The following is a 13,395-nucleotide window of genomic DNA, read 5'->3' on the forward strand; positions in this document are numbered from 1 at the left end:
GCTGGAATATTTTTTGTCGACACCACAATCATATAAGTGTAATTCATACTCTTGCTCTCTACACATATAACCATATATATATATATACATCTTAAAGAAGGGTATCTAAATGATTATATCACAAAAACAATCTAACCTGATCACCTTAGGACGACCATGAACACCACGACTACTGTCACAAACAACTGCTGCAAAAGTTCTATTTCTGTTTCAAAACACCACCATACCATCATGAGGTAATTACCATTGTTATGTCTACCATTTCTGTTTTAAGTGAAGTTCACCCGCCTTCTTCTCCTCCACCCACGAACCATCGTAATATATTTACTGTTGTTATTCAATCCAACCGCCCCATTAACATCACCACTTCTATATATTTTTTCTTGCTAACGCACCTGCAAAACCATAAATGTTTCAGTTTTCATTCGATACTCCTATTAGTTTCTGTTGCTCGCACAACACAAAAGCACGACACATGAACCACACAAATCCTTTAACAGCTACTATCTCAGTTGTTATGTTTTGTTTAGAACAACGCATGAAAACCATAACCATAGAAAACCATAACTCAAAACCCATCTACTACTACACGTATCTATATTGCTCGATTTTTCAAACTAAAATAACATACCTGCTACAACCGTTTGTCTGTTCCAAAAACCATAGTTAAACCGCCACTCTACACCCATATTCACCACAGCACCACCTCCTTGATTCCCCAACGTAAGTGCTTCTGTTTGTACAGCTGAGAACAGTCATCAACATACACTAACTACCACCTCTTACAGCTATATATATAGCTGTTTCTATCCCAACCGCTAACCACGAACACCAAAGCAAGAACCGTCACTTTTGATCACTATAAACCCCTCGTTAATTCGGCTATTATGGAATTAAATTTTCTTATGCGGCGAAGTGGCTGTCATTTATGCCTCTATTTGTCTGCCTTGTCAAACGCCAACGAACAAGACCATCTGTTAGTCTCCTTTAAGAACGAAATGAAATATTAAGAAAACAAAAGAAGGAAGAGTGGTACACATATAATATTCGGTTAGCTTATTAATATAGTATATAAATATAATATAACAATTTTAATAATGAAAGTGCATTAGTGGTAACATAGTGGCCGACCAGTGGAGGATTGTGATATCGTTTGGTATATATTTTTTTTTAAAACCGAGGTCCCCATCAACTATTATATCCATCTGTTATCTTCTTTAAAGTTATGGAATATACAACTAAATCAACTTGTCAATATATGCTTCGATTACCCGTTTTTCTAGTGTGGGCCGAGACTTCATTTTTATGGCTGGGCCGATATTAATCTTGTTGGGCCTACCCAACTTGGTTTCCTGCTGGACTGATACGATGGATAGGAGGATAAGTTGATGATGCGATGATACATGTTATGTTAATGATATTGTTGATGCTCGCTATTTTTCTGTCTCCAATTCCTGATACAGCAGCGAGACAGAAATAAAAGATTTATGATGATAACTAAATGGTGTTGATGTACGGAAGATGATGTCGACAGAAGAATGATATGATGATGATGAAAGGATAATGACATATATATACGATTGTTGATGATGAATATGAAAACAGCGAGATACGGGTTATATATAAATGTGTTGGAACATATTCAGGAAAAACAGTCACAGACGAGTGGTTAGAGAGTGTGTTTACTAGACGAGAGGTCTCGGGTTCGAGACCCGGCTGAGACACTTCTTGTTATCCTGAATTTTTGAGGTAGTTCTCAAGTTTTAAATTGATTATTATTATTATTTTTAGTACTATTATTATTATTATTATCACTAACAAAAGTATTATTGATATGATTATCATTTTTTTCAAAATTGTTATTTTATTATCATTACAGCTATATAATTATTATTAATGTTATCATTGTTACTACTAAAATCATTTTTATTATTATAATTATGATTCTTATTATAATTATTATAAGTAATGTTATTATTAATATTATCATTATAATCAAATACAACTATTATTAATATTATTATATATATATAAAAAATATACTTGAAAGTAATATTACATATAAGTATGAAATTAAATATATTAACAATCCTTATATAAATATTCACATATAACAAATTAGGTATTCTAAAATATATATAACTATATAAATCATAATCATTTTCAAACATATATACAAATTAAATATATAAAATATAAAGTTATAGTATACAAAATGGTTCAATTACGATTACATGTATTAATATATACAAATGATATAGGTTCGTGAATCCGAGGCCAACCCTGCATTGTTCAATATAGTCATATGTATTTTTACTACAAAATACATTAGGTGAGTTTCATTTACCTTTTTACCCTTTATATTTTTGAGCTGAGAATACATGCGCAACTTTTATAACTGTTTTACAAAATAGACACAAGTACTTGAACTGCATTCTATGATAGAATTATTTGGGATTGGGGTTGATTATTATGATACGCATTAGTCCCCGGTTTCTGTTAGAGCGTATGAGCTCCCAAGCCTGGTGGATGGTTTATTATTTACGACATTTTGGCACCGGTTGTCCTATATTTTATAAACATGTGTTCAGCCGTGGGGTGTAAAGACCGGCACAGAGGTTCTATATTTTGAAGGCACATGTATTCAGCCGTGGGGTGAAAGACCGGCACAGATGGTTACTATTATATTTTGAATCCTCACCAGGTGTTCTTCATATGAAAGATATTTTTTTTTGTGCAGTTTGAATGGGACTTCTGCACGTTTTATAATATTTAAAATCTTGTGGTCTATTAAAATGATGGAAATGAAATGATTACTATAAACTGATGAACTCACCAACCTTTTGGTTGACACTTGAAAGCATGTTTATTCTCGGGTTTGAAGGAAATCTTCCGCTGTGCATTAGCTCATTTTAAAGATATTACTTGGAGTCATTCATGACATATTTCAAAAGACGTTGCATTCGAGTCGTTGAAGTTCATTAGAGATTATTATTAAGTAAATGACAGATTAAGTTATTTATAGTTTGGATATTATGAAATGGTATGCATGCCTGTCAACTTTCGTTGAAATAAAAGTTTGTCTTTTAAAAACGAATGCAATGTTTGTAAAATGTATCATTTAGAGGTCAAGTACCTCGCGATGAAATCAACTATTATGAATCATTTATAATCGAGAAGGACTTCGTCCAGATGGATTAGGACGGGGCATTTCAGTTGGTATCAGAGTGGTGGTTTTAGCGAACCAGGTCAACATTAGTGTGTCTAACAGGTAGTTGTTAGGATGCATTAGTGAAGTCTGGACTTCGACCTAGTCATTGTTAGGTTATATTAATGAGTCTGGACTTGAACCTGGTCTGCATGTTAAAAGTTTTGCTTATCAATTCTTGTCAAAAAATTACCTGCTTATCATTCTTAGTCTAGACACATCTTACTGCAATGATTGCATGAATAGTGTATAGACAAAATTCATATCTTAGCGTATCTGCTAATTCATATTTTACTGTATCTGTTACTGTAGACTTTATCTGACACATTTCCTTAATTCTCAACGTAATTTACAGGATCTACTGTACTATATTAGGTATTCTATGTAATTAGAACATCATCCGATATCCAAAAATCATTTCATATCGAAAACTCTTTATCTAACCATACGAAATGGAACTCACCACTAGTTCAAGTCCCTCGGATTCCGATATGGAGTCCCACTTCAGCTCCAAAAGCAGCGTCACCAGAATGAATCAATCAATCAGCAATCCTCAATTCATCTGATGAGTTTGTAGTCGACCAAATCAATGGAGACGAGAAGAAGACGATCCTTTTATCAACCAAATTTCCCTCTTGGCGATGAACCTGAAGCATTCACCGGCGAACCAATTTGAAACTCCATTTTCACCCTCATTTTCCGAATACCTCGCCATGATCATATACTATCTCAAATTCAAAACCTTATTCACTCGCTCGTTCCTACCGACAATCATCCCGGAATAATAAGTCAACGAGTTTTGCACCCAAGTTGTAGCCTTGAAAAGTATGGTGCAAAATGTACCAGCTTCAGCAACATTACCGGAACCAACAATACCACCAACAACAACATCCGCATCCCAAGCCTAAATTTCACAATCTGTTCCATGAACATCAACATCATACGCACCATAGATACCAAGGAGTACCAACAACAATGAACAATGAAGAATTGATCCATAACTTCATTAATATTCTGCGAAGAATATGTGGATCCTAATAATTAACGATGAAGTATTGATCCATAACTTCATTAATATTCTGTGAAAAATATGTGGATCCTAATAATTTTAGAGATTATTTATTCTAGCTCAAATCGAAAATCAAATGAGTCTAATATTATATTGACTCATTAAATCCATGATTACATCTGAAGAAAATATATATGTATATATATTTTCATAGGGATTGTGATTAAAAGTTCTTTCGTACAAACTGTTAATAGTGAAAATATTTTAACGGGTAGGTAATACCCGAGGAATATTTAAGATTTCACATTAATAAGTTACATTGTACATTCTTCAAATCTGATTCAACAGTTATTTACTATCCTACTTACGACCACAGATATACGTATCCGTTCATTCATGAATAACCATTTTCATTCAAATTCAATTTCATATTTGGATTTTGACCTATCAGAATCCAACAAGTGGCGTAATGAAGAAAACATGTGACGGAATAAAATTTGTTAGAAACAAACAAATTAGCTATGAGAAATTCTGTTAAGAATCCACGCTAACAAAATCCTAGCTAACTGTGGACTAATCAACTGAGGACTACCAACATTGGACAATTAAAATGAATTAAAATATTGATTATAACATATGAAACTAAACAATACTTCAAGTCTGCCACTTGATTTTATCTTAAACCTCATTTGTATATTGACGATTTCAATCTGCGTTCAAACCTATCGTAATTTTTGAAAACACCTCAATTGAGAAGATGAATCAACCGCACTTCATCTACGGAAAGAAAGATTTATGCATATAGTTATGCACCTGAAAACTCTCGGAAACTGAGTAAACGTTTAACGCGTAGTTGTGCTAATTTCCTTTAGCGTTATTATTACCGAAAATAACTTTACAATCCCTTTCCAAAATTAGCCAATTTTGTCACAGCTCCAGCAAGCCAACTTCGACTTCTCGTTCGAAACAACCTTATTATAACCTTGATATATATGTGTGCTCTTTTATCATTCCCGGAGAACCTTTTATATTCCACCATATTACCATCAACTTTTAATCATCTAAAAACACAATTCATTTGAAACCACCTCCGATTGATAACCGACAATTCAATTATGGTAGCATTAAATACAAAGGAAACAGCAAAATTGTTGATGGTCTAAACGGCCAAAAGTTTGATAAAAAGGAATGAAAGGTTGAAAAAACTTAATAGAAAATTTAGTACCGAAAAGCGGATTATGTTAAACTAGGAAGGAAGCCGTGGACAAATCACAAGGACTAAAGCTGCCCTCAAAGAATCCAAATGATTCAGTACCTGCTGAAGTCATTTACGAATACCTTGCTCCTTAATCGCTCTAAATCATCGTGAATGAATTTCTTCATCACAATATGGTTCTAACATTCCAAGATATTATCATATCTTTCATTGTAAATATCCTCAATATTTCTGAAGATATCTTCATAAATATTCTCGTTCGATATTAATTATCTCTCTGCGCTATCCGTTTTATATCATAAAAGGAAACTGTTTTAGTTTCTATATTCTACGAACCTTCGAATTTAAAATATGAATGTTTTTGAAGTAGTGTTAGGAACTGATGCATGAGTTAGTATAATATAATGACACTTGATCAACGTGATTATATTACAGTAATTCATGCTGAGTTTCTAATGGAACGTGATGATTCACAGAACATACAGTCATCATGTGCCATTTACACGACTCTTACATTCTACTCAATCTCTAAACATATTAAGAACATATCTTCTTGATAGTTCTATCTTTTCGGATATTCTGGTAATTTACCAAATCAAGATCGTGCCATTATGATTTCCTTCTTAGAACATTAACTATGTTCATTTCAAAACTCATACCTACGAATTCCGGACCATTATTTGCTTGACTTGTAGTCGATAATAGGAGACAAGAGTATGGAACCCGTGAATATAAAACGAAATATAAAGCTCGACAACAACACATAAATTACAAACCGTGCATATCAATACGTAATGCCACGTAAAGGCACGAAAAAAAAAAAAAAACTATAACCCCAAGGTAATAGTAGAAGTGAATAAAATCCTTCGGTGGTAGATGAAAGAGAAGAATGACAGATATGAAAGTTAAGAGAATATTAAGGATCAGAATGGGATGGAATATATTGACGAATGTTTTAAAGTATGAATCAGGGGAGAAAGAATAGAAGGTGTGAGTTGTAAGGAAATGAAGGGGATGGATTTATAGTGAAATCTCCGACAGAGCAATCAAAACAGATTATTGCATTTAATCAAAGAAGATCCTAATTTCTTTAATCACCGAAGAACCAAATCTTATTACGAAAATTAACTTTAAATCCCTTGAATTCTGGAAGTCAATCATAACTACGTCATCGGTTAAAGCGAATATACATTTACTCATTTCGCACTCTTGCGATAGCTTCACTTATGCTCCTTGCGTAATCAAATCGTTTTATCTATATTATTCAATGATGATAAAACTTTATTCACCAACTCATATTCGTCATGAAAACATTTCTATAGTTAGCCACGACGACCTCGATCAAATTTCGGGACGAAATTTCTTTTAACGGGTAGGTACTGTGATGACCCGGAAATTTCCGATCAAATTTAAACTTTAATCTTTATATGTTTTCGACACGATAAGCAAAATCTGTAATGTTGAGTCTCGAAAATTTTGAAATTATATTCATGTAATCAAATACCCTTTGACCATGCCTGATGATTTACGAACATTTGTGTGTAAAAAAAATATGTAAATATATAGATATATAGAGATATAGATAAATAAAAATGTATATATATATATGTATATATATATGTATATATGAATACTATATATAAGTAATATTATATATATTGTAAAATACATAAAATGTATAAATATTCAATATTCAATATATGTAACCTATAATTATTAATGATTACTAAATTATAATATTAATATATTTAATTACAATCTAAAATATGAATGTTATATTATATACTTTCATTATTATTATTAGTATTAAAATTAATATTATTATTAGTATATCATCATTTAATATAATTGATACATCTAATTTGTGATATCATCATAATTAGTAGTAAAATTATAATTGTAAGATATTATTATCATTATCTTTATCAATATAATTATTATAATTATTATTATAACATAATACAAATTATTAATATTAATAGTATTACTAATAATAACATTATAAGCACTATTATAACTATTAGTATTATTATCTTAAATATTATTATGATAATTATTATTATCTGTATTAATATGTTATTATTATTAATAATAAGTCAGTATTTTTATTTTATTATTAATAGAACTATTATTAACACTAAACAAATATATAAAAGATTATATACAGAGAATTGGAATCAAATCTGTTACATGTAACTATCTAACTGTGTTTAATTTGTCCTTCATTCACTAAACTAGTACAAATTACGAATTAAATCACCAGATCAATCCAAAATTAGTTGTATATCACAATCAAACTTTATGTAGTTTGTTTTCTGCCTCTTTGATCTTGTTACATATCAAAGTCATCTCACAATACGTACATAATCTGTTTCCAGTCATTTTCTGCTTCATATTTTCTTTTTGTTTGTTCCTTCCTGGCTGGAATATTTTTTGTCGACACCACAATCATATAAGTGTGATTCATACTCTTTCTCTCTACACATATAACCATATATATACATACATCTTAAAGAAGGGTATCTAAATGATTATATCACAAAAACAATCTAACCTGATCACCTTAGGATGACCATGAACACCATGACTACCGTCACAAACAACTGCTGCAAAAGTTCTATTTCTGTTTCAAAACACCACCATACCATCATGAGGTAATTACCATTGTTACGTCTACCATTTCTGTTTTAAGTGAAGTTCACCCGCCTTCTTCTCCTCCACCCACGAACCATCGTAATATATTTACTGTTGTTATTCAATCCAACCGCCCCATTAACATCACCACTTCTATATATTTTTTCTTGCTAACGTACCTGCAAAACCATAAATGTTTCAGTTTTCATTCGATACTCCTATTAGTTTCTGTTGCTCGCACAACACAAAAGCACGACACATGAACCACACAAATCCTTTAACAGCTACTATCTCAGTTGTTATGTTTCGTTTAGAACAACCCATGAAAACCATAACCATTGAAAACCATAACTCAAAACCCATCTACTACTACACGTATCTATATTGCTCGGTTTTTCAAACCAAAATAACATACCTGCTACAACCGTTTGTGAAATGCCCCGTTCTTATTGATTAAAAACGTTCCATATTAATTGATTTCGTTGCGAGGTTTTGACCTCTAATGAGACGTTTTTCAAAGACTGCATTCATTTTAAAACAAACCATAACCTTTATTTCATCAATAAAGGTTTAAAAAGCTTTACGTAGATTATCAAATAATGATAATCTAAAATATCCTGTTTACACACGACTATTACATAATAGTTTACAATACAAATATGTTACAACGAAATAAGTTTCTTGAATGCAGTTTTTACACAATATCATACAAGCATGGACTCCAAATCTTGTTCGTATTTAAGTATGTGACAGCGAAAGCTCTTAATAATCACCTGAGAATAAACATTCTTAAAACGTTAACAAAAAAATGTTGGTGAGTTATAGGTTTAACCTATATATATCAAATCGTAACAATAGACCACAAGATTTCATATTTCAATATACATCCCATACATAGAGATAAAAATCATTCATATGGTGAACACCTGGTAACCGACATTTATAAGATGCATATATTAGAATATCCCAATCATTCCGGGACACCCTTCAGATATGATATAAATTTCGAAGTACTAAAGCATCTGGTACTTTGGATGGGGTTTGTTAGGCCCAATAGATCTATCTTTAGGATTCGCGTCAATTAGGGTGTCTGTTCCCTAATTCTTAGATTACCAGACTTCATAAAAAGGGGCATATTTGATTTCGATAATTCAACCATAGAATGTAGTTTCACGTACTTGTGTCTATTTTGTAAATCATTTATAAAACCTGCATGTATTCTCATCCCAAAAATATTAAATTTTAAAAGTGGGACTATAACTCACCTTCACAGATTTTTACTTCATCAGGAAGTAAGACTTGGCCACTAGTCGATTCACGAACCTATAACAAATATGTACATATATATCAAAATATGTTCAAAATATATTTACAACACTTTTAATACATTTTGATGTTTTAAGTTCATTAAGTCAGCTGTCCTCGTTAGTAACCTACAACTAGTTGTCCAAAGTTAGATGTACAGAAAAAAAATTGATATATATTATCTTGAATCAATCCACGACCCAGTGTATACACGTCTCAGGCTAGATCACAACTCAAAGTATATATATTTTTGGAATCATCCTCAACCCTGTATAACTAACTCCCACATTACTGCATATAGAGTGTCTATGGTTGTTCCAAATAATATATACACATGGGTCGATATGATATGTCAAAACATTTGCATACGTGTCTATGGTATCCCAAGATTACATAATATATTAGAATACATGTATAATATAATATAAGTTAGCTAGGATATGATTAATATAGATTTGTTACCAATTTTCACGTTGCTACAACAAGAAAAATTATCCAATCTTGTTTTACCCATAACTTCTTCATTTTAAATCCGTTTTGAGTGAATCAAATTGCTATGGTTTCATATTGAACTCTATTTTATGAATCTAAACAGAAAAATTATAGGTTTATAGTCGGAAATATAAGTTACAAGTCATTTTTGTAAAGGTAGTCATTTCAGTCGAAAGAACGACGTCTAGATGACCATTTTAGAAAACAAACTTCCACTTTGAGTTTAACCTTGATTTTTGGATATAGTTTCATGTTCATAAGAAAAATCATTTTTACAAAAGAGCAACTTTTAAATCAAAGTTTATCATAGTTTTTAATTAACTAACCCAAAACAGCCCGCGATGTTACTACGACGGCGTATGTCCGGTTTTACAGTGTTCTTCGTGTTTCCAGGTTTTAAATCATTAAGTTAGCATATCATATAGATATAGGACATGTGTTTAGTTGATTTTAAAAGTCAAGTTAGAAGGATTAACTTTTGTTTGCGAACAAGTTTAGAATTAACTAAACTATGTTCTAGTGATTACAAGTTTAAACCTTCGAATAAGATAGCTTTATATGTATGAATCGAATGATGTTATGAACATCATTACTACCTCAAATTTTCTGGATAAAGCTACTGGAAATGAGAAAAATAGATCTAGCTTCAAAGGATCCTTGGATGGCTTGAAAGTTCTTGAAGCAGAATCATGACACGAAAAACATGTTCAAGTAAGATTTCCACTCGAAATAAGATTGTTATAGTTATAGAAATTGAATCAAAGTTTGAATATGAGTATTACCTTGTATCAGAAAGATATCTTACTATAAATAAGAAAGATTTCTTGAGGTTGGATGATCACTCTACAAGATTGGAAGTAAGTCAGCAAACTTGGAAGTATTCTTGATTTTGTGAAACTAGAACTTGTAGAATTTATGAAGAACACTTAGAACTTGAAGATAGAACTTGAGAGAGATCAATTAGATGAAGAAAATTGAAGAATGAAAGTGTTTGTAGGTGTTTTTGGTCGTTGGTGTATGGATTAGATATAAAGGATATGTAATTTTGTTTTCATGTAAATAAGTCATGAATGATTACTCATATTTTTGTAATTTTATGAGATATTTCATGCTAGTTGCCAAATGATGGTTCCCACATGTGTTAGGTGACTCACATGGGCTGCTAAAAGCTGATCATTGGAGTGTATATACCAATAGTACATACATCTAAAAGCTGTGTATTGTACGAGTACGAATACGGGTGCATACGAGTAGAATTGTTGATGAAACTGAACGAGGATGTAATTGTAAGCATTTTTGTTAAGTAGAAGTATTTTGATAAGTGTCTTGAAGTCTTTAAAAAGAGTATGAATATATATTAAAACACTACATGTATATACATTTTAACTGAGTCATTAAGTCATCGTTATTCGTTACATGTAAGTGTTGTTTTGGAACGTTTAGGTTAACGATCTTGTTAAATGTTGTTAACCCAATGTTTATAATATCAAATGAGATTTTAAGTTATTATATTATCATGATAATATGATGTATGAATATCTCTTAATATGATATATATACATTAAATGTCGTTACAACGATAATCGTTACATATATGTCTCGTTTCAAAATCATTAAGTTAGTAGTCTTGCTTTTACATATGTAGTTCATTGTTAATATACTTAATGATATTTTACTTATCATAATATCATGTTAACTATATATATATCCATATATGTGTCATCATATAGTTTTTACAAGTTTTAACGTTCGTGAATCACTGGTCAACTTGGGTGGTCAATTGTCTATATGAAACCTATTTCAATTAATCAAGTCTTAACAAGTTTGATTGCTTAACATGTTGGAAACACTTAATCATGTAAATAACAATTTCATTTAATATATATAAACATGGAAAAGTTCGGGTCGCTACAGTACCTACCCGTTAAATAAATTTCGTCCCGAAATTTTAAGCAGTTGGAGGTGTTGACGTATATTCTGGAAATAAGTGCGGGTTTTTCTTCTTCATCTGATCTTCTCATTCTCAGGTGAACTCGGGTCCTCTACGAGCATTCCATCGAACCTTAATAATTGGTATCTTGTTTTGTTTAAGTCTTTTAACCTCACGATCCATTATTTCGACGGGTTCTTCGATGAATTGAAGTTTTTCGTTGATTTGGATTTCGTCTAACGGAATAGTGAGATCTTCTTTAGCAAAACATTTCTTCAAATTCGAGACGTGGAAAGTGTTATGTACAGCTGCGAGTTGTTGAGGTAACTCAAGTCGGTAAGCTACTGGTCCGACACGATCAATAATCTTGAATGGTCCAATATACCTTGGATTTAATTTACCTCGTTTACCAAATCGAACAACGCCTTTCCAAGGTGCAACCTTAAGCATGACCATCTCTCCATTTTCAAATTCTATATCTTTTCTTTTAATGTCGGCGTAGCTCTTTTGTCGACTTTGGGCGGTTTTCAACCATTGTTGAATTTGGATGATCTTCTCGGTAGTTTCTTGTATTATCTACGGACCCGTAATCTGTCTATCCCCCACTTCACTCCAACAATTTGGAGACCTGCACTTTCTACCATAAAGTGCTTCAAATGGCACCATCTCAATTCTTGAATGGTAGCTGTTGTTGTAGGAAAATTCTGCTATCGGTAGATGTCGATCCCAACTATTTTCGAAATCAATAACACATGCTCGTAGCATGTCTTCAAGCGTTTGTATCGTCCTTTCGCTTTGCCCATCAGTTTGTGGATGATAGGCAGTACTCATGTCTAGACGAGTTCCTAATGCTTGCTGTAATGTCTGCCAGAATCTTGAAATAAATCTGCCATCCCTATCAGAGATAATAGAGATTGGTATTCCATGTCTGGAGACGACTTCCTTCAAATACAGTCGTGCTAACTTCTCCATCTTGTCATCTTCTCTTATTGGCAGGAAGTGTGCTGATTTGGTGAGACGATCAACTATTACCCAAATAGTATCAAAACCACTTGCAGTCCTTGGCAATTTAGTGATGAAATCCATGGTAATGTTTTTCCATTTCCATTCCGGGATTTCGGGTTGTTGAAGTAGACCTGATGGTTTCTGATGCTCAGCTTTGACCTTAGAACACGTCAAACATTCTCCTACGTATTTAGCACCATCGGCTTTCATACCCGGCCACCAAAAATGTTTCTTGAGATCCCTGTACATCTTCCCCGTTCCAGGATGTATTGAGTATCTGGTTTTATGAGCATCTTTAAGTACCATTTCTCTCATATCTCCAAATTTTGGTACCCAAATCCTTTCAGCCCTATACCGGGTTCCGTCTTCCCGAATATTAAGATGTTTCTCCGATCCTTTGGGTATTTCATCCTTTAAATTTCCCACTTTTAAAACTCCTTGTTGCACCTCCTTTATTTGAGTAGTAAGGTTATTGTGAATCATTATATTCATAGATTTTACTCGAATGGGTTCTCTGTCCTTCCTGCTCAAGGCATCGGCTACCACATTTGCCTTCCCCGGGTGGTTACGAATCTCAAAGTCGTAATCATTCAACA

Source organism: Rutidosis leptorrhynchoides, chromosome 9 (genome assembly GCF_046630445.1).
Source record: "Rutidosis leptorrhynchoides isolate AG116_Rl617_1_P2 chromosome 9, CSIRO_AGI_Rlap_v1, whole genome shotgun sequence".
In the NCBI taxonomy this organism is placed as follows: domain Eukaryota; kingdom Viridiplantae; phylum Streptophyta; class Magnoliopsida; order Asterales; family Asteraceae; genus Rutidosis; species Rutidosis leptorrhynchoides.